At 39.8% G+C, this 25,527-nt stretch overlaps 1 long non-coding RNA gene across 1 annotated transcript in view; it reads right to left on the bottom strand.

Moving 5' to 3' along the window:
* The window catches only part of LOC141553106 (uncharacterized), a 28,570-nt gene extending 5,969 nt beyond the window's left edge, over nt 1-22,601 (bottom strand). The window contains exons 1-2 of the long non-coding RNA XR_012485283.1: nt 22,465-22,601; nt 1,503-1,669 (exon numbers count right to left, since the gene is read on the bottom strand). This is a non-coding gene — a long non-coding RNA (uncharacterized LOC141553106). The remainder of the gene's footprint in view (nt 1-1,502; nt 1,670-22,464) is intronic.
* Between the last annotated feature and the right edge of the window lie 2,926 nt (nt 22,602-25,527).

Below are 25,527 nucleotides of genomic sequence, written 5' to 3'. Positions count from 1 at the left end.
AACTCAGGAAGGCAAGTCTTCTAAGCCTGGAACTCTATCTACTGTGCCATCTAGCTGCCTATAATTGACATTTAATAAATGTGTTCTTCCTTCCTTTCTGGTGATAGGGATTGGATCTGAGATTTTAAAGAGAAAAGGAATTCCAAGATAAGGAGACTCCCTCTCCCAGAGAAGCTTCTGGTCAGCTCAGTGCCTCAGTGCTGCTTCCTTTTATATCAGAGATTCACAAGCTAGGATCCTAAAAAGTCTATGGTAATATTTGTTATCAAAATACCAAAGTCTTATTTTAATTTTAAGCTTTTTAAAACCAGACTAAGACTTTTGTATTTTAGGAGGGCACACAAATCTGGGTGGAAAAAATAATTTTTATTTTCACATAATTGGTTTCCTTTTGAATCCTGTTTACTTTATTTAAAAACAGTATTCTGGGTTCCATTGGCTTGCCATGCTGCCAAAGCATTCAAGACCCACAAAAATATACAGTGTTCTATAATCATACTCCAATAAATTTATGGTCCCCTTGGTGTGGGTGCACTCTCCCATAATAAAACATCTTACCTGTCCAAGTATACCTATCCAATGGAACGTTCACCTGCAGTCTCTCATAGGTCGCCATGAGGGATTTATCCAAACTCTGGGGGTCAATATGGCTTCCCATTGAAATGAAAGGGGTACAAGTGGTTATATGAAAGGTTATAGAGAAGTCCTATCCACCTCCTTTCATTTCTCTGTTTCACCCATCCTCTCTCAAACATCCTTGAGGTTGGCTGCCTCTAGTCAAATTATTTTCAAACTTCTCCAAAAGTTCCAGAAGAGGGAAATATTCCTCATAAATCTATAATGGGTATTTGTTTACTTGTATATCTTCCTTCCTTCATTCATTTTTTCCTTCCTTCCTTCCTTCCTTCCTTCCTTCCTTCCTTCCTTCCTTCCTTCCTTCCTTCCTTCCTTCCTTCCTTCCTTCCTTCTTTCCTTCCTTCCTTCCTTCTTTCCTTCCTCCTTCCTCTACCTACTTGCATCTCTATCTATCTACCTATCAGTGTGCTACATCAATCAGCGTGCCCTTTTGTAAAGTCCTCAGTGTTAGCCAAACATTTCCAAAACCTCAGTTCACACATCTCCATTTCTGTCCTCATTTTTATTCCATCCCTAGTGATTTATCTCTTATCAAACCTGCTAAGCCTCTGGAGGGAGTGCCAGATCCTGGACATGAAGCATCCAAATAATCTTCCCCACATTTATCTCCTTTCTTCCTTAAGAGGCCCAGAAGGAGCCTATTGGTTTCTGGGTAGTTGGATAAAAATAAGAAGAAAATGGAGAAGTGCTCAATAGGCATTTCTTTCCACTCTGGCCAACATCCCACTATTATTTCACTGGGCAATTTCTTCCCATAATTCTACTGCCTTCCCACTAGAACCAGGGGCAAGATAAGGTTCCCTCAAGTCAGACTCCATCTTGATTAATAGAATAGTCCATAATGTTATTATTGGTTTTCCACTTACCATATTGTTGAATTTATTTTCAAATCTCCTTTGATCCATGAATATCCATGTTTATTTAGGAAGCCTTTGGAGGTGGTGATGAGGGCATCACAGCATTTCAAGACACTAGAGGCTGGTCCTGGGAGTTCACCAGTGGAAGGGAACACCAAGACTGAAGCAACTCTTCTCTTAAATAATGAGGCAAATAAAATAAAATAAAATAAAATAAAAAATAACAACAGCGATAATAAGAATTTTAATAATGTTTACTATGTACTAGGCTCTGTGCATTTTTCAAGTATTATCTCATATGACCTTCATAATAACCCTGGGAAGCAGATATTATTTTAGACCCATTTTATGGATGGGGAAACTGTGGCAAATAGGATAATTACTTGTCTAAGGTCACATAATTAGTAATTGTCTAAGGCAGGTTTTTTACTTAGGTTTTCTTGACTCCACAACTAGTATTCTATCCACTTTACCACCTATTTTCCTTGTTTCTTACCTACTTAAAGGGTTTAAGAGTGGCATAGTCTCTTAGGGTTTTGATAAATATTTACTAAATACTCACTAAGTGCAGGACACTCAGATGCTTGTTCAATCTTGTATATGGCAGACATCAGATAAATGTTTATTCAATGAGTGAAGAAACCAATCTAGGATGCATTCAACTTTGTTTTTTACCCCCCCCCCCCCCAAAGATGACCTTACCAAATTAACCACGTTAGTCATTAGATATCTTCAAAATACGGATACAACAAAACTTCTATATCATTTCCAAATGCAATACAACAAAATTCTTTAAGCATTGTCAAAATACCTACTGTGTGCAGAGCAGTGCACTGGATGTTGGGAAAAGAATGCCAGTGTTTTCACTGTTAATTTATTTTTAAAAATCTTGGTCATGTTATTACTTATATGTTGCATCCCCTACAAGACTGAGGGCATTGGACTGTTTTTCCCTTTCTATCTTTACTTCTCAGTACAGTCCTGCCACATAGTAGGCACTTAATAAGTGCTTATTGCCTGATTGAAATTCTGTTCCCCAAGAGCTAGTAGAAGTAGTAGTAGAAATAGTGCAGTAGAAGAATGAGAATTCAACAAGCATTCACTAAGCTTTGTTCTAGGCATTAGAGAAACAAAGATAGAACCAAGTAGTGGAGGGGGGAGTGTCAAAAGACCATGGACCAATGGATTCTCCTCTCTTCCTAGAACCAGTTGAATCATATAATATAAGGAGGGGCAATAGAGGTAATGTATTCAGATTTGGGGAGACAGCTAGGTGATGTAATAGAGTTCTAGGCTTGAAATTCAAATTTGACCTCAGATACTTCCTAGCTGTGTGATCCTGGGAAAGTCACTTAACCCTGTTTGCCTCAGTTTCCTCATCTTTAAAATGAACTGGAGAAGGAAATGACCAACTATTCCAGTATCTTTATCAAGAAAAGCACAAATAAACTGAAGGATAAATTAAAATTTTAAATGATATGTAAAGAAGTTAAGAAGCTTGTAGGCAAAGCTTGATGGAATTAAAGAAAGTCAGTCATTAGCTTCAAAGGATGAGCCATGCCTTTGTTGACTTTTTATAAAATTGTCTCACTTAAATCCAGTTCATTTGCTTATCCTGATATTACTTTCCTGATATCATTATCCTCCTTGAGAACAAAGGACACAACAACAACATCAAAATGGAGACATTTTCAAACTTGAATTAAATTGGGAGAATCTCTAAGGAATGTGACCTTTGATACTCTAGAGGAGAGCCAATTACGGAAGAGGAATCTAGATCTTGATAAGTAAATCTAGCTTTGCTTTTTTTCTTGTTCCTCCCCCTATTACCATTTTGTCTCAATGTGAAAATTACCTAACCAATAGGAGACCCTTTATCAACAGGGAATAGGTGGAATATAAAAAACTTGAAGGAGAAAACAGCTTTGTTGAATATGACCCAAGGCAACAGAGAAGAGAATCAACTATGGATTCAAGGTAATATTAGTCTAGCAATCAGGATCTGAGATAGAGAACAAGTCCAGAGAGCCCAGCTAACTGATCTGCCCAATATCGAGCCTTTGTGGGGGAAGAAGAAAGAGAACATAACCAAAAGAGAGAGGATATTGGGGGTCCTGAAATGCCAAAGATGAATGCTGCTTTGCCCTAAATATGAGCCTCTCCCTTTACTAATGTAGCATATTTTGACTCCTTCCACTGATGATGTGTATTATGGGAAATATTCCCCAAGCTTAGGGGGAATTTTTTAAACTCTTATTTACTGCTGATCTATAAATGCCTTATACATTACTGTGTATATTGGCTGATTGTTTTAGGTAAGTGCATTGATAAGGGCTTACGAGATAATGTTTTAGACTGGGACACTAATGCATTGTTGGTGGAGTTGAAAGAATCCAGCCATTCTGGAGAGCAATCTGGAATTATGCCCAAAAAGTTATCAAACTGTGCATACCCTTTGACCCAACAGTGCTACTACTGGGCTTATATCCCAAAGAAATACTAAAGAAGGGAAAGAGACCTGTATGTGCCAAAATGTTTGTGGCAGCTCTTTTCATAGTGGCTAGAAGCTGGAAGATGATGGATGTCCATCAGTTGGAGAATGGTTGGGTAAATTATGGTATATGAAGGTTATGGAATATTATTGTTCTATAAGAAATGACCAACAGGAGGAATACAGAGGGGCTTGGAGAGACTTAAATCAACTGATGCTGAGTGAAATGAATAGAACCAGAAGATCACTATACACTGCAATGTGGTATGAAGATGTATTTTGATGGAAGTGGAAATCTTCAACATAAAGAAGATCCAACTCACTTCCAGTTGATCAATGATGGACAGAAACATCTACACCCAGAGAAGGAACACTGGGAAGTGAATGTAAATTGGTAGCACTACTGTCTTTCTACCCAGGTTACTTATACCTTCGGAATCTAATACTTAATGTGCAACAAGAAAATGGTATTTACACACATATATTGTATCTAGGTTATATTGTAACACATGTAAAATGTACGGGATTGCCTGTCATCAAGGGGAGGGAGTAGAGGGAGGGAGGGGAAAATTTGCAAAAATGAATACAAGGGATAATGTTATAAAAAATTACTCATGCATATGTACCGTCAAAAATTTTATAATTATAAAATTAATTTAAAAAAAGAGATAATGTTTTAGGAGTATGGACCCACAGAATACCTTAAACCCAAGTTTTCTTTCTCCTCAGGGGATTTTACTTGTGAGTTCAGAGGTTGTTTAGGAGTGAAAAACATTGCAAATAAAGTGGTTACTACCCTCAAGGAGCTTGCAATATAAACACAGATCAATACAAGACAGATACAAAGGAATACTGCATAATTTTAGGGGAGGAGCATGAATAATGTCTTGTAGGTGAAAGTTCTGGAAGCTCTGAAGGGACTGACAGACACCAAGTGGTGGAAAGAGAATATTCCTGTCATGGGGTAATGCCTGTTCAGAAGAGGGAATTGAAGAGGGATTCTAGTATATGGGAAAGAGTGCTTTGGAGTCAGAGGACCTGGATTCAAATGCTACCTGTCTCATGGTCTGTGGGGATTTGGGGCAATTCACCAGATTTCTCTGGACGCCAGTTTTTAATCTGTCAAATGAAGGGGTGAACCGGCTGTTCTCTAAGATACCCTCACTTTCTTCCTGCTCCATTCCATCTTCCACATAGATGTCAAAATCATCTTCTTATTTCACAAGTCTGCCCATATCCCTGTTCTGCTCAAGAATCTTCCTTGGCTCCCCATTGCTTCTAACTAGGCTTTAGCTTTAGTATCCTGCCCTCTCTGTCTTTATGCATTAGACCACAATGCCTAGCACATAGTAGGTGTTTAATAAATGATAAATGAATGGAATTGAATTAAATCCGTAGACAACCTTCATTGAGATGGATAATTCAAGTCTATTTGTTTAAAAAGCAGTCACCTTCCTAGATGGTGCACCTCCCTTTACAAAGCCCTGCTATTCTTCCACAAAAGCTCTCTACTATACCACTATCTTCTATCTGATCCCTTGGGGTGCAAAAAACAGAATATGGCATTCAGAGTTAGTGCAGCCTAGTGACCCAGTGAACTCCTTTCTTCCTAGATATTTAATACTTGGGGCTGGAAGGCCACTAATGGTGTTTGTTGGAGCTTGGGGGGCAAAGGTCAGCGGCTGTGGAATGTCCCCAAGACCACCGCTTGCCCAGAACGGCTTTTGGAAAATGCCACGGCGATGGGAAAGTGAGACCTCCACCATTTGGGCCCTGTTATCTGAGCCAACATAAACAGAAGGCCACAAACACTCCCATTTCCTCCTCCAGATCCTGAGAGGCAAATGTCCCTCGCTAGAGCACAAAGGGGATGGTTCCCACCATACCTCTCCTTGACTCCAAAATTGGCTTACCGTTGGTCTGTTGCCTTCCTTACAGATAATAGATAACACGACGGACCAGAGTCTTTGAAAGGAATTACCAATAATTCTTTGCTTCTGGAAGTGTTTTAGAGTTTTGAGGAGACCTAGTATTGCATTTTATTCAATTAATACCCCTTTTATTAAGTACCTACTCTGTGCCAGGCCCTGTCCTAAGAAAGGCAAGAAAGAGATGGTCCTGGCCCCAGAGGTGCTTACAATCTACTATAAATTTCTCATCTCATTTGGTCCTTGGAATAGTCCCATGAAGAATACAGAAAAAGGACCATTAGCCCAGTTTTATAGATGAGGAAACTGAGGCACAGAGAAGTTAAGCGATGGCTTCTTTTCACTCTCCTTTGCTGGATCCTCTTGATCCTTGAAAATAATGTCCCCAAAGGTTCCTTTTTGATCTCTTTCATGATCCTTAGGAAATTTCCATGCTTTGAAGATACTATTTAGAACAAGAAGTCTTAGCTTGGAAGACAATGTGGCCCCATAAATAAAATATTGCACTGGTGTTAGGAACACCTGGCTTCAAATCCTACCTTTGCAACTTCCTCGACTGCGCTGGATAGCCCTCCAAAGTTTGCTGGGTCTCAATTTTGTCATCTGTAAAATGGGCATATTGATAGTTTACCCACCTCTCTCACAGGGTTATTATGAGAATCAAATAAGTGAATGTAAGCAAAGGGCTTTCCAAATCACAAAATGTTGTTAAAATGCCAACTATTGTGGTTATTGTTATTTTTGGCAGTGAGAGACAAGACCATCCCAGAGAAGGGGAGGGATCTTAGAGCTTCTCTTTCATCTCTTCTGTCCCAATTCAGCCAAATTTCAGGGCATCACTTTGGGGGTGGATGAATAGAGGGAGAGGTTAGACAAAGGAGTCCACATAACTTTGAGTGGGACAAACTGATCCTAACTGAAACTCATACTTCACCTTCATGTATGGGGAATGGGGTCGAGGGACCAAAACCCATTGAAGCTGGCCAATGCTTTTCCCTCTTGCCCTCAGGTCTGAGAACCCTTACCAAGTTCTAGACTCATGCTTTTCAGTATAAACTCTTCCAATAGAATCATCCATTTAGAAATGGGAAGAACCTTAGAAATGATCCATTGTAAAGCCTCTCATTTTATAGATGAGGAAACAGACCCAGTGAAGTGAAATGAATTTGAACTCTAGATCTTTGAGTCTAGATTCAGCATGCTTTACACTGTATCATTTATCGCCTTTCTCAGACTTTTACCCCCTCATTTCTTACCTAGCTCCTGGCATTGGGCCTAGTTTACTGCCATGGCTCCTTTGTCTATACCCATGAGGTAGCCAAAGAGTGTAACAGTTAAAACAAGTCTTCTTCATCTTTTAACAGCTCATTAAATGGAGAAGGGGGGAGGCAGGAAGAAGAAATGAGCCAGAGACCTGTTACTCTCTAGTTAGTTGTTTTTGTTCGGTTATTTTTTCAGTCATGTCTAACTCTTCGTGACCCCATTTGAGTTTTCTTGGCAAAGACACTGGAGTGGTTTGCCATTTCCTTCTCCAGCTCATTTATAGATGAGGAAACTGGTTAATACTTGGGACTCGCAGTTCTGTCTTCCTGCTGCCACTTATGGGCTACACTGGGATTCTTCAACCTGCTATTTCTGGCTTTCACGCCAAGAAAATGGCTTTGCCCATCCCTACCCCTCACATGACCTTTTCCCTCTTCGAGGCTATAACCCCAGTTCGCAGGCCATGTTTTCATTCTCCGTCATTTCCCTAGAGTTTCCTAGGGTGGAACTTGGCCTCTGGTTTCCCAGGTCTCTTTGGCAAGTATGAGATGTGACATCTTAGGAGAACAACTAGAAAACGAGAGCGATAGCTATTTCAGCCTGGAAGATGTCCTTCACAGATCTGAAAATTAATTTCACAAACCTCATTTTCTACAACCTGAAGGAGATAGACATTATCTGGTGATGCTTTATCATAGACCGATGTGTTTAGATGCCTAGAAACTGAGTCCATGGGAGGGAGGGGATGATTAGTGAACAGTTATAATATTAAAAAAGTGGGAAATGAGAAAAAAAGCAATAAAAGATTGAAAATAGGAGTTAAAAATGCAGAAACAAGTCATTTTTGTTATACTTTGTTAAAAGTAATGTATTAAACTCTCAACAATCGAATATAACGAAATATCCCAGTTTCACGTATAATCCTTTTTTTTTTTTTGGTTTGTTTCCCTTTGTACAGTGAAATATTTCTGATTGTTAAATTCATAATGAAACCCAGATCCCACTAAAGTGGGGGTGGGTAAAGGGGTCGCTCAGTTCTATATGCTACATCTGGAGAAAGATGTGTGATGACTGATGGGTGGAGAGAAGGCTGACTGCAATGCTACATACATGTGCACGGGAGTTGATGAGTTGTTCCAGGCACTCTTCAGGAGTGACAGGGAAACAAAGTGGGAAGGAAGAGGGGGAGAAAGAAGAGGAGAGAAAAGACATGGGAAAGCCATTCCTATCGTGCTGTGGAAGTGCTTGATATTCTAGAGCATGTGAGAATAGACTCTTTGTGTGTGTTTAGTGAATACTTTAATGTTTTTAAAGCACTGATATACATTATCATATTTATCTCAGAAAATCTCAATGGGTTATGTCTAACGACAGGGGCTAGATCTATAATTTTATTGGTAGAGTACTGCTGTTGAGGAAACGATTGATGGAGGCTGGAGTACCTTCTTGATGCTATGTAAACGGCTTCACTCTATTCAATGTTTTCTGCGCATTACAGTTTCAAATTCTCAGCATCAAAATAATTTATATTTATCCACCAGAAGAAATGCTCAAACTTCCAGAAATTCCATTCCCCTTAGAGAAAAAACAAATGAAAATCTATTTGCCCTTTTCATCTTCCCTACTATCATACAGTCTTAGACTTCTGTCTGGTATACAGAGAACTTAACTGGCTTGCCCAGGATCACATATTTATTGTGTCAGAAGCATGACTCGAACTGGGGTCTTTTAGCCTTCATGGAAGTCTTCATCTACAAGGTCATGTTGCCCCTCATAGTCAATATAAACAGAGAATAGACCCTTAGGGGAGAAATGCTACTTGGTTTGTATTGAAATCTCATCTTACTCTGAAATGAAGAACTCAATTACTTTTGTGGGCTTAAACCATTTATTCTAATCTGTGTAATTTCCCGGACTTTGGTTTATTGTTTTGCTTGGAGAAATTATTTGTGGTGGACTTTTGTGTAAGAAATATTTGGTAAGGGGCAGCTAGGTGGTGCAGTGGATAGAGCATCAGCCCTAAAGTCAGAAGGACCTGAGTTCAAATCTAGCCTCAGACACTTAATGAGCCCCTGGGCAAGTCACTTAACCCCAACTGCCTCAGCAATTGGTAAGAAGAAGCAAAGCTGTTGAGTTTAAGCCAAGGGCTACTCTTCTCCTTTCAATATTATCAAGGAAGGAAGTTTCCTTCCGATTCCCCAAACCTCCTACTCCTAGATTGGAGAGACGTGAGAGAGACAGATTAGTATATCTCTAACAAACTAGAACTCTGGGAAAAGACTAAATATCTTTGGACCTGAGTTTCATCAGTCAACAAGCATTTATCAGGAGCCCACTATGTATAAGTCACCATGTTAAACACAAGAGATTCAAAGAAAAATTAAAGGCTGTCCATGTTCTCAAAGCACTCCAAATCTCTTGGGGGAAACAGCATGGAAACAACTAAGTACATATAAAATATATACTGAATAAATTGGGAATAATTGACCAAAGGAAAGTTCATGGAACAAAGAATTCCATGAATTATATAGGGAATTATTTTTCATGAAATTCAACAAATTAAACATCATGTGCCAGGTTCTAGATTAATGGCTGGAGATAAAAAGAAAGTGATCTCAAGGAGCTTACAGTCTAATGATAAATTACAAATAAACAACTATAAACAAACAAAATTATATATATATATATATAAATCATATATGAACAAGATATTTTTTGTGCACACATATATATTATATATAGAATGTTATATTTTAATCATATATGTGAACAAACAAGATACATATATCATTTGTTCACATATTCAAGCTCTATTTGGATATATATATATACATATATATATGAATTATGTATATGCATATGTATGTATGCAATCTATGTATACACACATTTATAAAATCCTAAAGGAGAAAAAGGATTTTAAATTTGATCCTAGAAGTGAAAGGTAACCATTGAAGTTTATTGCACAAGAGAGTGACATGGTTACTCAGGAAAATCAATTTCACGGTTTAGTGGAGAATGGACTGGAGTGGGGAATGCCTGGATGCCTTGAGATGAACCAGAAGTCTATCATGATAGTTTGGTGATGAGGGGAAAGGGACCTGTACCAGGTTGGTTGCAGAATTGGAGGATGGAAGAGGACACATACAAGAGATGTATAAAAGGAGAAGTGATAAGTCTTTGCATCATTTTGGAAGGGAGAGAAGGAGTTTAAGAGGATACTTCAAAGGTCAAGAGTAAGGATGCAAGCCTAGGTATCTGGGAAGATGATGGTGTTATCATCACTAGTAGGGAAGTTAGGAAGAAGGAAGGAAGGAAGGAAAGAAGTGTAGAGAAAGAGAAAGAATTTTCCCATCCATTCTGCATCCTTCTGTTTCCCAGGTGTGTTCATATAACATACATGGTTTAAGATATCGATGAGAAATTGGGTTTGAAATGTCCAGTAGGCAGTTCAAGATGTGACCTTCATTATAAAATGAAGGAATTGGATTAGATGGTCTTTCGGGGGCTTTCTAGCTCTCAATCTCAAGCTCAATCTCAATTATTTTTGTCCCTTGGGTAAGGAATTGTTCGGGAAGAAAACCATATCCAAAGACATGTTTTCAATCCTTCTGCTAAGGAAAAACTCACTGCTATTGCATTGATTTTTAACAAAAAGTATAATGGCTATCTTTTGTTTCTACATCATTCTTAGTTCTCAATATACCCTCATATAATTCATCAACCATTTTGGTCAAACAGTTTCCAAAAAAAAGAAAAAAAGCCATCTTTTTGGTAAAACTAGCCAACAGTGTAGACAGTATTTTCCAGCTTTAGTATCCCATCTTTTCAATCACTTGGATTTTATTACAGCACATAGGAATACTTTAAAAATCCTGTGCTTTCTTCTTCTAACTATCCCCGTAACAAATTTGCTACATCAACAAGAAAACATTATGGACAAACCAGAAGATTGGAGAGAGATTATTTTCTTTACTTAATTAGAGGATAACAATTCTTGTCTCTCACAAATATTAGCTCTAAGATCCTAGGGGAGGCAGGTCATTTCTTGGTGCTTTTAACACTGGGAGAGTTGTCTGTATATTGGTGCAAGGAATGGGACAAGGAATCCCATATATTCATGAAATCATTCCCATGAAATCTGTATGAGGAAATGTATTTATCAAAAAAAAATTTAGTTCTGATCAGACTATAACTGATTGCTAGATTAATCCTATTTTTGTTTTGAAATGTAAAGCTCATTCATGAATCTTCCCTTCCTAAATCACCCCTAACCAAATAGCAAGCATTTATTATACTCCTACTATGTGCCAGGCATTATACTAAGTCCTGGAAATAAACACAAAACAAAACAAAACAAAAATGAAACCATCCTTCCCTAAAGGGAGTTTATATTTTACAAGGGAAGGAAGCATGTATCCATATACATGCAGGAGAAATTCAAAATGTAAACCAGCTGTGTAGCAGTGAGTGAGTCACAATCATCACCCCTAAAACGGGTGTAGCAATAAACCGTCTAGCTCCTGGAGTTCTTGTGAGAAGACTAAATGTGACTTGTTATTATCGTTAAGCAGCTCAGCTGAACTTTAAAGGTTCCAATTGGCAGATTTGGCTGGTGAGGGCATTTTAGTTGACGAGAACATTATGGGCAAAGATATAGATGTGGGAAAGTACAAGGCAAATTTAACACAGTAGGCCATTTTCAGTATTTGTGAAAGTTGTGAGAAATAAGCTAAAAAAGATCTAGATATTGGAAGATCTGAAATGGCCGGTTAAGGAGTTTGGATGTTATTTAAAAAGCAAAAAGGACAGCTTTTGGAACAGAAAAACACAGAATTTCATAGCTGGAATAGACCCCAGTGCCCATATGGGAAATATGATCAGACCAATTAAGAAGATTGAGTTGGTAACAATGTAGTAGATACATTAAATCCAGAAAAGATTTGATCTGCAGAAAGCAGTCATGTGTAAATAATAATAATAGTAACTGACATCTTTCATCTGATTCTAAAAAAAATCAAGTCAACAAACATTTGTTCAGTGCCCGCTATAAATAGGCACATGTTAAGTTATGGGGATTCCAAAGAAATTCTTGCCTTCAAGGCCCCCGTGGTGAAGACGCCATGAAAGCAATCATGTCCAGTCAAACTATAGACAGGATCAATTGTAAATAACTTCAGATGAAAGGCACTAGAATGAACAAGAAAGAGGGATCAAGAGGTGGAGGATTTTGCAGCAGTTATTACGGTCTTATTATTTAGGAAACTAAAGCCTGGAGTGGTTAAATGACATGTCCAGGATGACACGACTGGAAAAAATCAGATACAAGTTTCCAACCCAGGTCTCTTGAACTCCAAGGCCTCCACTCTCGCTACTGGCCCAAGGAGCTGAAAGAAGAGAAATGGGGGAGAGAGGCTGCACAGATCATCATGACATAGACCCTCTATTACTGACTGGTGCTTTTCCTTAGAAAAGGGATCTATAAATCAAGAGTCTTTCTAATTTAACTTCTCATTTTATAGATGAGGAAAACGAGGCTCTCTAAGGGACTTACCTATGGTCGCAGAGTTAGTCAGACTTAAAAATGGAATTCGCACTCCTACCCTCTTATATTTCAGCCATTTGCCACTGAACAGCTTCTAGAAACCCTTCAGTTCAGTTTTCTCATCCATCAATGGCGGATTACGATGCATAATTCATAGGTCTATGCTGCTTATTGGACAGTATATAAAAGAGGATTCTTTTTCAGCTCTAAATGGGACTAGATGCCTCTGAATTTATTTTTGACTCTAGGATTCTATGATTTGAGGTTTAAAAAAAGATTAATTTTATAAGAAATTTAGGAAAGTAACTCAAAAAGAGACATTCCAAAAGATTTTGAGTAATCATAACATCCAGATTTATTCTAGACTTTTAGCAACTTTGCAGAGAGGCAAGAATACAACTGGCTTTGGAATCACAAAGACCTGGCCACAAATATTTTTGCACATCTGGGTCCCTTTCCCTCCTTTAAAATCTCTAGAAACACTGCTGGATCAAAGGGTATGCCCAGTTTGATGGCCCTTTAGGCATAGTACCAAATCACTCTCCAGAATGGCTGGATCAGTTCGAAACTCCACCAACAATGTATCAGTGTCCCAGTTTTCCCACATCCCCATCCAACATTCATAAGCATCTTGTCCTGTCATCTTAGCCAATCTGAGAGGTGTGTAGTGGTACCTCAGAGTTGTCTTAATTTGCAGTTCTCTGATCAATAGTGATATAGAACCTTTTTTCATATGACTATAAATTCAACTTCAGTTTCTTTAAAATGGTAATAATAATATCTACCTCCCAGATTTGCCGTGAAGATAAAATGAGATATTTATAAAGCAGTCTATAAATTTTCTATGTATAATACTATTATTATTTATTCTATAATACTGTGCATTCTGGACAAACACATCAAATAGTTTCTTCATCTATAAATAGGAAAGATAATGACTTTTTCAGATTATTGCAAACAACAAATGATATTTTATTCATATGTATGTATATATGCACACATATATGTAAACAGATGTGGGTATTGCATGTGTGGGTATATATATATATGCATCTATGCTTTTTTTTTTAGCTAGAATCACTATATATATATATATATACACACACATATATATATACACACACACACACATACACACACATATATATATATATATATATATATATATATACATATATATATATGTAATAGCCCTGTCACTACCATTGTCCTTTCAAGCACAAGATTCTATTGCCTTCAAAAATAGTGAATGTACTTAAAATTGTTCCTTGAAAAAGGAATACAGTGTTTTAAAGTTTGCAAAGAGCTTTATATAGTTTTATCTCCTTTAATTCCCACAAGTCCGGGAAGTAGATAAGATTTTTATATCCATTTTTACAGAAACAGGCTGGGAGAGGTTAGGTTGCTTAGCCAGGGCCACAGAGTCAATAAGTGTCCAAGGCACAATTTGACCTTAGGTCTTCTCTGTTCCAAGTCCAATGTTCTCTCCGCTGGACAACATACAAACTATTATTGCAACTATAGATGGGATGTTGCTAAGATTAATTGAGATGTGGCCAAACCCCAGACTAAGTGAATGACTCCAGAGAGAAAGAGAAGAAAGGAGAGATTCAAGAGACAATGAGGTTGGTGACGACTTCTAGATGGAGGGAAGGGCAGCGATACATTGAAATGACTCCAAGATTTGGCAAATTTCACCATCTGGGATATCTTTTATTAGTCTCACTGAGGTTCAGAAAGCCAGGGCAGGAGAAACTCAAGCAATTACAGGTGTTTTATTCACTCTGAAATCAGAGCCCTTTAAAAAGGGCCCCCTCAATGCTCACTAAATGGATCTAACCCTCAGCCCTCAGTTACTTCCTGCCCAGGAGAGGCAGGCCTTCTCAATAGCATGGGTGGGATAAAGCCAAGTGGAAGGATGGGAGCTGCTCTCTGCAGGGGTTGGACGGCATTTGAAGTTCCTAGGCTCTTTTTCAGATTATCCCTCCCCTGTCTTTGTGTGCCTGTCTATCTGTTTCTCTCTATCTCTGAGTTTCTGACTGCCTCTTTCTGTCTCTCTCTCGTTCTCTGATTGTCTCTGTCCCTCTGTGCCTCTCTGTCTTTCTTTCTCTGACTCAGTCTCTGTCTTTGCTCTCTTTCTCTGACTGTGTGTGTGTGTGTCTGTCTGTCTGTCTTTTTCTGTCTCTCTGCCTCTGTTTTTGTCTCTTGTTTTTATGTATCTGTGTCTGTCTCTCTCTGTGTCTCTGTCTCTCTCTGTCTCTTTATCACACTGTTCATTTCTCCAACTGTCTCTCTCTGCTCTCTCTCTGTATCTGTCTCTTTCTCTGTGTGTCTTTTTCTGTCTGCCTCTCTTTTTGTCTCTTGTCTGTGTCTTTGTATCTGTATCTCTCTCTCTCTGTGTCCCTTTCTCTGACTGTCTCTCTCTGTTCTCTGTGTCTCTCTGTGTCTCTGTCTCTCTCTGTGTCTCTGTCTCTTGTTTTGTGTGTCTTTTTCTGTCTCTCTGCCTCTGTCTCTTGTCTTTGTGTGTGTCTGTATCTCTCTCTTTTCCCTCTTTCTTTTCTCTGAGTTTTCTAGCCCTGTCCCTCAGCTCTCATAGGGCAGGATTAGAGGAGGTAACATAAAACCCAGGGCAAGAGCCCAAGGTTGTTAGCATCCAAACTACCGAGTGTAAACCCAGGTTTGTGAGCCTCAGAGGCTTCTTAAACTGGAAGGATCGCGTCACCTTAGACCATGCCCCCAGCCTGGGGAGGCTTAAAGACTGATTAATGGCCTCCTGATGGGGCTGGCCCCAGTTATCATGTAGTCTCAGGTTCTACCACTGGAGCTATTTTTTTCCCCTTTAATGAAAACCAAAAAGAATCAGAATCCCAAGCCCAAAGCAGCTACCTACCTCTAAGTCTTGCCCAGATCCAGGGGCCATTTGGGCTGGTGAATAGGGTCTGGTAACATGGCGAATGGAGACTAGAACCTGTGATCCTAGAACTGGAGCTTGAGAGGAGGGTCCTCTAATCCAATCCCCTCAATTTACTGAAGAGGAAACTGAGGTTTAAACAGTTAAGGAGGATTAATGGCCTGGAACAGCCTGTTCTCAGGTTCTTCGTTCACTGACAATATGGCCACGGGCTCATTCCTTGGGCTTCCGGAGCCTCTCCCCCCACCGATCATAAACCAGGCACACTCTGAACTAGACAGGGAGCTATAAAAGTCTTTGGAAACTTCAAGAATTCCAAATCATAAAACAAGCCAACCAGCAACAAACCTCCCATCCTTTAAAGAAGCTCCAGGTTTTTGAAGAGCAAAGGAGGTCAACATCACATCTACCCCTTGTTACGAGGAATCCCCCATGTACCAATAACCCAAAGATGCCAGATGCTACAGGGCTCAGTAGAAGGCGTCAACCCAGGGCCTGCCCCTTCCTCGGCCAGCAGGCCAGCATTCAACCACAGCCCCAACAGAAATGGTGTGGCGTGGAAGACTTCCCCTCTATTGTCCCAGCCCCCATTCCCCAGATCCCACAAGAGGTTGCCTCTCTCCGTCCTCACCCACATTTCTACCCTTGACTGAGGTACCCTGGAGCCCTGCTTTATTTACTCTGACCCTTGAACCCACCACTCCTTTCCCAACAGTGAAACAACTAATCAATCCTTGCTCTCTAACAGCTCACCAAGTCTTATAATTTGTCCCAGCTCTTTGCCCTCAAGACTCCTGGGAATTACCATCGACACGACCTCAAGTCTCTCTCAATTCCTCAAATTCTCCACTTGGCCAACAAAGGGAATTCCTGGAAAGCCAAGTCTGCCGTGTCTCTTTATTCAGTAAACCTCAGTGCTTCCCTGGGACCTCCAGGATCAGATCTAAAGTTCACTCTTTTGCATTTAAAGCTCTCTTTCGTGTCTTCCTGGGAATTCTGAGCACACTCCAGCAACATTGACCTGTTTGCCATTATTCACCTGTGACGCCCCATCTTTCAACTCTATACTTGGAAATCATTGTCCCTGGGTCTGGAACACTCTCCCTCCTCTTGTCTCTTGGCTTCCCTTAGGACTCACCTTGGCAGAAGTCCTTTTCCTGTTTGCCGCTAGTGCCTTCCTTATGAGATGACCGCCATCTTGGAGATCATGAGCCTGTCATTTTCCCATGACAATATGATCTCCCATCCCAGGATGCTTCTTGCCTTTCTAAGCATCTCCAGCCCTTAGCACACAAAGGCTTCATAAATAACAACAGTAACCATAGCTTCCATTCATGTAGCACTTTCAGGTTTTCTTAGTGTTTTATATATGTAATCTCACCCCTGGGAGATGGGTGCTCTGCTCACCCCCATTTTACAGATGAGGAAACTGAAGGAGACGCTGGTTAAGTATCTCGCCCAGGATCATATAGCTAATAAATGTCTGGGGTGTGATTCGAATCTAACCTCCGCACTTCATCATTGCCTTACCTGGATGCCTCTAAATGTTTGTTGACTGACCCAAAACCTTGATAAGTGGACTTCTAGGTTTTTTATGTGCTTACCCAGAATCCTCTGATCTGTCTTGTCCATTCCAGTCGAGCTCCTTGAGAGTTTTATTACTCACTTTTTTCTTTACCCTCAGCATTTAGCAAAGTATTTAGCACACAGTAAGCCTATATGAAAAGCTTCTGCATTACATTCTGTCTCATAAATGTGTGACCTCAAGTAAGCCATTTATTCTCTGTCTCAGTTTCTTTAACTATAAAATGGGGATAATAATAGCACCTTTCTCTCAAGTTTGTTATGATATATTTATAAAGTACTTAGCATATAACAGGGACTTAATAAATATTTATTTCTATCCTTCTATTTTCCCTCTCTCCCTTCCTTCTTTCCCTCTTTCCTTTTCCCTTCTCCCGCCCTCCTGTTGCCTTCTTTCACACTGGGGTCCAAAGAAAAGTACACAGGCTGTCCAACAATTTATCCTTAGATTTGCCAGATTTTATTAAAAAAAAACAAACTAGTTGCAGGATTATGAAAATGTCCTAGAAGAAGAAAAAATATGTCTATGTGCCATCTGCACTCTGCCAGCTATGACTATTTCAGTTCCCCGTGGTGCCCCCCACATGCATGCGGTGATGCTGGAATCAGATTGGGGGTTCAGCTCTGGCCCAACCCCAAAGTTACTACCAAGGAGAGAGCTGGAGGTCCTCCCACACAAAATTTAGTAGATGGGATTTTAAAAAGAAATTGTGCTTCTTTCTTCCCCTTCTCTTCATGGAGAGCTACTGGTGAGGATTATAATTCTCAGGAAATAGAAAGCAGAAGATAAAGTGGAGGAGAGACCCCAGGCCCTGACCCTTGTGCCATGGGGACAGATTTTGGTTCCACCTTTTCTCTGCCCAAGATTTTCAGCTTGTGCTCTAGAGAGATCTACCCCCTTCTGCCACAGGCCCCACTGACAACTTTATCCCACATGTCAATGAGAAAATGGAATTTTAAAAATTATTTTTCCCCATACAACTTTCAAGAACACCTCAGCCTTATAAACCAAAGAAGGTCTGGATTTCCTGATCATAAGCTATGTGCCCTTTACAAAGTGAATTAATGAAAACAGGGAAGCCCAGAATCCCAGGACCTTAGAGCCCAGGCTCTGCTGGTTTGGAAAGGGAGCTTTGGCCACAGCATGTCAGGGCTGGCAGGGAGCTCAGGGTCCCCTCGGGCAGGGCTCTTCCCAAGGGTGAATGGCTAGATTTGGGAATCTCCCTCAACTTGTTCCGAGAGACAACGACCTCTTGATTCTCACTTACTTCTCATTGCAATTTAACTTTTTTTTCAATTACTTAAGAAAGGGTCCAAAGACCAGAATACCAAAGGGACCCAAGATACACACACACACACACACACACACACACACACACACACACACACACACACACACACACTTACATACAAATATACACACTTACACACAAATACACACACACACTTATACATACTCACACACACTTATATACATACACACTTATGCACAAATATACACACTTTTACATACTCACACACATTTACACACAAATACACACACTTATACACACTCACACATATACTTATACACAAATACAATCCTTATTCATGCAAATACACACACATTTAAACACTCACACACACTTACACACAGATACACACACACTTATATACAAATACACACTTACACACAAATACACACACTTATACATACTCACACACACTTATATACATACACACTTATACACAAATATACACACTTTTACATACTCACACACTTATATACACTCACACATTTACACATAAATACACACCCACTTATACACACTCACACATATACTTATACACAAATACAATCCTTATACACGCAAATACACACACACTTAAACACTCACACACACTTACACACAGATACACACACACTTATATACAAATACACATACTTGCACACATTCACACACTTATATACACTCACACATTTACACACAAATATACACACTTACACACAAATGCACACACTTTTACATACTCACACACTTATATACACTCACACATTTACACACAAATATACACACTTACACACAAATGCACACACTTATACATACTCACACACATACGTATACACAAATACACATCCTTATACACACACACAAATATATACACACTTCAACACTCACACACACTTATACACAAATACACACTCTTACACACATTCACACACCCACAGTCAAGAACTCCTGTGAGAGCTGAGAGGAGCCTTAAAACATGCAAGGTCAGACCTTTTAGTAACTTAGTAAATTTGCTAGTAAATCCTTGCTTCTTTCCTTCCCTTCTCAGAACATGAAATGATAGAGCAGAAGGGACCTTAGAACAAGGAATGTCTGAATTAGGAAGGATCTTAGTGCATAGAAAACAGAGTTGAGGAGACCCTAGAACCTAGAACTGGGAAGGACTTTAGAATCTAGAACCTTAGAACTGGGAGAGACCATGGACACTGTCTAAAAATCCAACTTTTCTCTTAACACAGGGAGAAACTGAGGTATTGCGAGAAGTATCCTGCCTTGGACACTTAGCAGCTATGTTACTGAGCCAACTCAGACTCGGTTTCCTCAACTGTAAAATGGCCATCATAATAATAGCACCTACAGCTCATGTTGTTATTAAGAACATATAAGATAATGTAAACCTTAAAATGTGGATGCAAGTGATGATGATGATGGGGATCACGACAGTCTTTCCTTTCCCTGCCATCCTCTGAATCTAAGAAAACTATTTGAAATAGCCAGGCAGAAAATCAGGGAGGAGTCGGACCACGGAACAGTGTTTATCTTACAGGGGATGTGCACAACTTTGAAATGAGGGAGTTTCTTTTCAGGTCAATTAAACCCATGTTCAATAGAATCACACTGGAGAGATAACTTATTGATTGTATCCTTGGTTCACTCGGAGAAGGGCTCTCAGAGCTGAACTTAGCTCAAAATTATTTGGGGCCCTAGGTGTCCATTTCCATTCCCACTACCTCCTAACCTATCTATTCCTCCTCCCCAATCTACATCTTAACCTATCCTACGCACAATACATGCAGCAATCTGCTGAAAAGCCTCTTTTGGAGTTTGTGCTCTTTGCATCTGATATGATGAAGTCCAAGGGGAGCTTCCTTCAGAGGACTAAAAGAGACCTTCCTCAAGCCTCCCTGAAAAAAAAGACTTGATGGCTTTATGTGAAGAAATGAGCCATAAATCATAGAAAAATGGCAACCAAGAGGCTTAGGCTAGATGAGCTCTGAGCTTCTTCTGGCTCTAACTAAATCCATCATCCAATGACCTCATTTGTCCTGCAACTTGGTACAGTAGAGAAAAACAAAACTAATTTTTGAAGCTCTAGGACTTGAGTTCAAATGACAATTCTGTTACTTATTTTGTGGTTTGAACATGGCAAAGTATGATCTTTCTACACCCTTTTTTCCTCATTTGTAAAAGGGGGAGCTTGGGCCAGATGGTCTCCAAGGCCCCTGTAAATGTCCCATTTTCATAATCTATAACTGAAACTTACCCCATTTAAGCACTCGGTTTAAAATACATACATACATACATATATACATATATATATATGTGTGTGTGTGTGTGTGTGTGTGTGTGTGTGTGTGTGCATCTATATAGATATATATATCTCTATATACATATATATATATATCTTGATGGAAGTCTTTCTAAAATAATTTATAACAAAAAATGACATGAAGTTGGCCAAACTCTGGCCATTTTAATGACGAATCTGTGTTCAAAAGAATCGACTATGAAGCATTATCCTCTTGTTCCCTATTGTGTAGAGAGGGGGACCATAGAAATGAATGTGACATAGGTGGTCACTCTCCATTCCCATGTCCATTGGCTTTTTAATGTGATTTTCTTTGTTACAAAAAAGGGCTTACTGGGAAACTGAGGCTAAAGGGAAATGACTATGGTTTAAAAACAAAAGATAACAAGAAAACTTAAGAAAATAGAAATAAGAAAGGGTTGAGTGGGAAATTGAGGTTAAGGGGGAATGATTATGGTTTACAAACAAAAGAAAACAAGAAAACTTGAGAAAATAGAAACAAGAAAGGGTTGAGTGGGAAATTGAGGTTAAGGGGAAATGATTATGGTTTACAAACAAAAGATAACAAGAAAACTTGAGAAAATAAAAACAAGAAAGGGTTGAGTGGGAAACTGAGGCTAAGGGGAAAATGTTTATGGTTTACAAACAAAAGATAACAAGAAAACTTGAGAAAATAGAAACAAGAAAGGATTTAGTGGGAAACTGAGGCTAAAGGGGGAATGATTATGGTTTGCAAACAAAAGATAACAAGAAAACTTGAGAAAATAGAAACAAGAAAGGGTTGAGTGGGAAACTGAGGCTAGAATGATTATGGTTTACAAACAAAAGAAAACAAGAAAATTGATTCCATTTTTTTCAAGTCAACAGACATTTATTAAGCAGCCAGGATATAATGTGCTAAGTTTTAGGGACACAAAGACAAAATTGAAACAGACCTGCCTTCAGGAAGCTTACATTCTATCGAAGAAAATAAATACTCAAATACATAGATAGGTGACATAGGACAGTAGTGAGTTTGTGGTCAATGAATAGCTTAGACTTGGCCATTTTTTTCATATGAAAGCCTAGGGAGAGGGAAGTTGAGAATGATACAGACTGTTAGATAAAAACACTCCTTGAGAGGAGGAAAAGTTTCTCTTTGTATTTGTATGAGTTAGGGCTTTACCTGGTGTCCAGCATGTAGTAGGCACTTAATAAAATGCTGTTGATTGGTTCAGAACTGGACTGCCTGGAAAGGCAGTGGTCTCCTTAATAAGAATAAGGGAGTGTCCCAAGTGTGATGTTTACAATGTGAAATTTGTTGCCAACAAAACCAGTGAATTTGGAAATGTCACTCAACGTCTCTATAATGTCCTCAGTTTCCTCATCCATGAAAAGAGAGTGCTAAAATTAAGAAGTTCTGAGAACCCTTCCATCTCTAATCCTTTCTATGTCTCACACGCTTCCTCGTGTGTAGGAGGAGGAACGATCTCCAAGGCCCTTCCGGCTCCAAATTCTATCTAATCAATTCACTCCGAGCCTTCTTGGAAGCTTCTTCCTCAATGAGTGGATTGAACTGACCAGTGTTAACATATTCTTCCCATCTGTCTGTGTTTCTCTCTGCCCCTCGCCATCTCCAGTAAATAGTAAATGGTTCTGAGGCGCCAAACCCCACTAATTTAGGCACTTACCCTGTGATTGAAAAAGGAGACCACTCAGCTCAAGGCTGTATCCCTTTCTTGTTAGTAGCATCATTCAATCATGGTGGCTCTGTTTCCGAGTGAGCGGCTTGGCTGCGTCCAGGGAATAGCCCCTCAAAATCAGGAAATGTGTGGTGCAGGGGGGTGGGGGGCTAGTTCAAACAGCCTCCGAAGGAAGCCGATAAACAACAGCTGAGATGATGAAAGGTCAGATTAGCTCCTTGCTTTGAAGGAAAGCAGGGCTGGAAACGGCATCCACCAGAACTCGCAGCTACCTATACAACTAAGCAGCCATTTCTTGACCCACAGCCTGGGCCAGATCATAAAATCCATAAAAATATCAACAAGATGTTGGAAGGTGACATGGAACAGCAGTGACGTCCTATTCCCGGGGATGCTACCATTAAGTTCAATTGTCTGGTCTGCTTTCCACCTGGGACCGGAGGAAAGCTGTTTGCTAGCCCCATATCCTTAATAGAAAGCAAGCTTTGACAATTTTCTCATTTTCAGCTTTCTCAGAGAATGAGGGGCCTAAGTCGACGCTTTCCTTGACTAGCGGTTTGGTTTCCCAAACAAAGATTATTTGGGAGATGGAGGGGGAAGGGAAGCCAAATGATCGTTACAATAATTAACTGGTTTTCTAGAAAGTAGTTCTTTATCCATCTTGCTTGGAGGATTGATTGGAGAATTCAGTAGACATCCAGGGCAAATCCCTCCCTGAAAGATGGTGGGATAGGAAGTATATTAACAAGCTAGGGAGCATCAAGAGAAAGACAAACAGCTAGATAAAAGGGAGAGAGAGAGAGAGAGAGAGAGAGAGAGAGAGAGAGAGAGAGAGAGAGAGAGAGAGAGAGAGAGAGAGAGAGAGAGAGAGAGAGAGAGAGAGAGAGAGAGAGAGAGAGAGAGAGAGAGAGAGAGAGAGAGAGAGACAAAGAAAGAGACAGAGAGGGACAGAGACAAAGAAAGAGACAGAGAGGGACAGAGACAAAGAGAGAGACACAGAGACAGACAGAGACAGAGACAAAGAGAGAAAGAGAGAGACAGAGAGAGAGACAGAGACAGACAGACAGACAGAGATAAAGAGAGAAAGAGAGAGACAGAGACACAGAGAGAGAGACAGAGAGACAGAGACAGAAAGAGACAGAGACAAAGAGAGAAAGAGAGAGACAGAGAGAGACAGAGAGAGAGAGAGACACAGAGAGACACAGACAGACAGACAGAGAAAAAGAGAGAAAGAGAGAGATAGAGAGACAGAGACAGAGAGAGAGAGACAGAAAGAGAGAGAGAAAGAGAGAGAGAGAAAGAAAGAGACAGAGAGACAGAGACAAAGAGAGAGACACAGAGACAGACAGAGATAGAGACAAAGAGAGAAAGAGAGAGACAGACTGACAGAGACAAAGAGAGAAAGAGAGAGACAGAGAGACACACAGAGAGAGACAGAGAGACAGAGAGAGACAGAGACAAAGAGAGAAAGAGACAGAGAGAGACACAGAGAGACAGAGACAGAGACAAAGAGAGAAAGAGAGATAGAGAGACAGAGAGAGACAGAGACAGAGAGAGAGAAAGAGAGAGAGACAGAGAGAGAGTAAGAGAGAGAGAGAGAGAGAGAGAGAGAGAGAGAGAGAGAGAGAGAGAGAGAGAGAGAGAGAGAGAGAGAGAGAGAGAACTGCTCTCAAGAATCTGAAAGTTCTCTCAAGTGGTACTGGCTTGAGCTTAAAAGACCTGGGTTCAAATTGATTTTATCTTGTTACCTTGGAGATTTTTCCTTCTTCCACACATGAGGAAATATGTGAGACATAGAAAGGATTAGAGATGGAAGGGTTCTCAGAAGTTCTTAATTTTATGTGATATTTTATTAAATGTCTTTTGCTTTTAAACTAATGTATTCTCTGGTTGACTGACAAAGGAACCACACTTGTTGGGGCTCAAAGGCTATATTTTGCAGGAGATGCTGACTACAGAGTCGCTGCCTTATCCTCTGGATAGCTTTCAGGAACCCAAGTTCCTGAGGTGTTCCATGTGTGTTTACATAGATGTGACATAGATGGTATTGATTGCTTTTCAGCTTCCCATAAGGCTTGGGTTGGAGAAACAGAAGGAAACACCCATAAAGATTTGGAGGTACAGGGAAAGGAGAGGTTTGGTCAAACCCTGTTCACGCAAGGGTTTATGAGACAGCTCAGTCGGGAATTAGGGCAAAAGAATCAAAAGACTGATTGCTTTCCCTTCCCCCTGTGAAAATTATAGCCTATCCCTGAGGGAATATTAGAAATGTCCCATCACGTTACTTAGTATCCATAAGGCACTGATCTCACCTTATTGCTGTCTTGTGGGTTTTCACTGACATAACTATATTCTATTATTATTATCATAATGGATTTTGAGCTGAAAGAGATCTTAGAAATCAGAGACTCTAATTTTATAGACAAAGAAACAGGCTCAGGAAGATTAAATAATATATCGGTAGTTTTAAGTATCCGAACCAACATTTGAACTCAGATCTGGTGATTCCAAGATCAGAATCCTATTGCTATAAGATGTTGTGAGATTATGTAGCATTGAGGTTAATGTAAAGAATTGAGACATATGTAAATTATATAATTAGGTGCCCTCCTAGTGATGATGGTGAATCACAACATTTTGATACTGGAGGGGATGATAGCAGCGAAAAGAAGTCCTGCTGCAGTAATCACACAAGGCCATCCGGCCATCCTATCTCACCTCCCAGGTTACCCACTCTGCTTAGAGATGGCTCCAGTTGTCAGAAAGCTTTTGCTTTTACTGTTGTTCAGTCATGTCTGACTTTTAGTGACCCTTCTTGGGATTTTCTTGACTAAGGTACTAGAGTGATTTACTATTTCCTGCTCCAGCTCATTTTGTCCAGTTGGGCGGTTGGGTGGTGCAGTAAATAAGAGTGGTAAGCCTGGAGTCAGGAAGACCTGAGTTCAGATCTTGGACAAGTCACCTAACCCTGTTTGCCTCAGTTTCCTCATCTGTAAAATGAGCTGGAGAAGGAAATGGCAAATTCTTCCAGTATTTTGTCAAGAAAACCCC

The sequence above is a fragment of the Sminthopsis crassicaudata genome, chromosome 2 (genome assembly GCF_048593235.1).
Source record: "Sminthopsis crassicaudata isolate SCR6 chromosome 2, ASM4859323v1, whole genome shotgun sequence".
Lineage (NCBI taxonomy): Eukaryota > Metazoa > Chordata > Mammalia > Dasyuromorphia > Dasyuridae > Sminthopsis > Sminthopsis crassicaudata.
The sequence above is the reverse complement of the archived record's forward strand: the minus strand, read 5'-3'. Positions and strand labels throughout refer to the sequence as shown.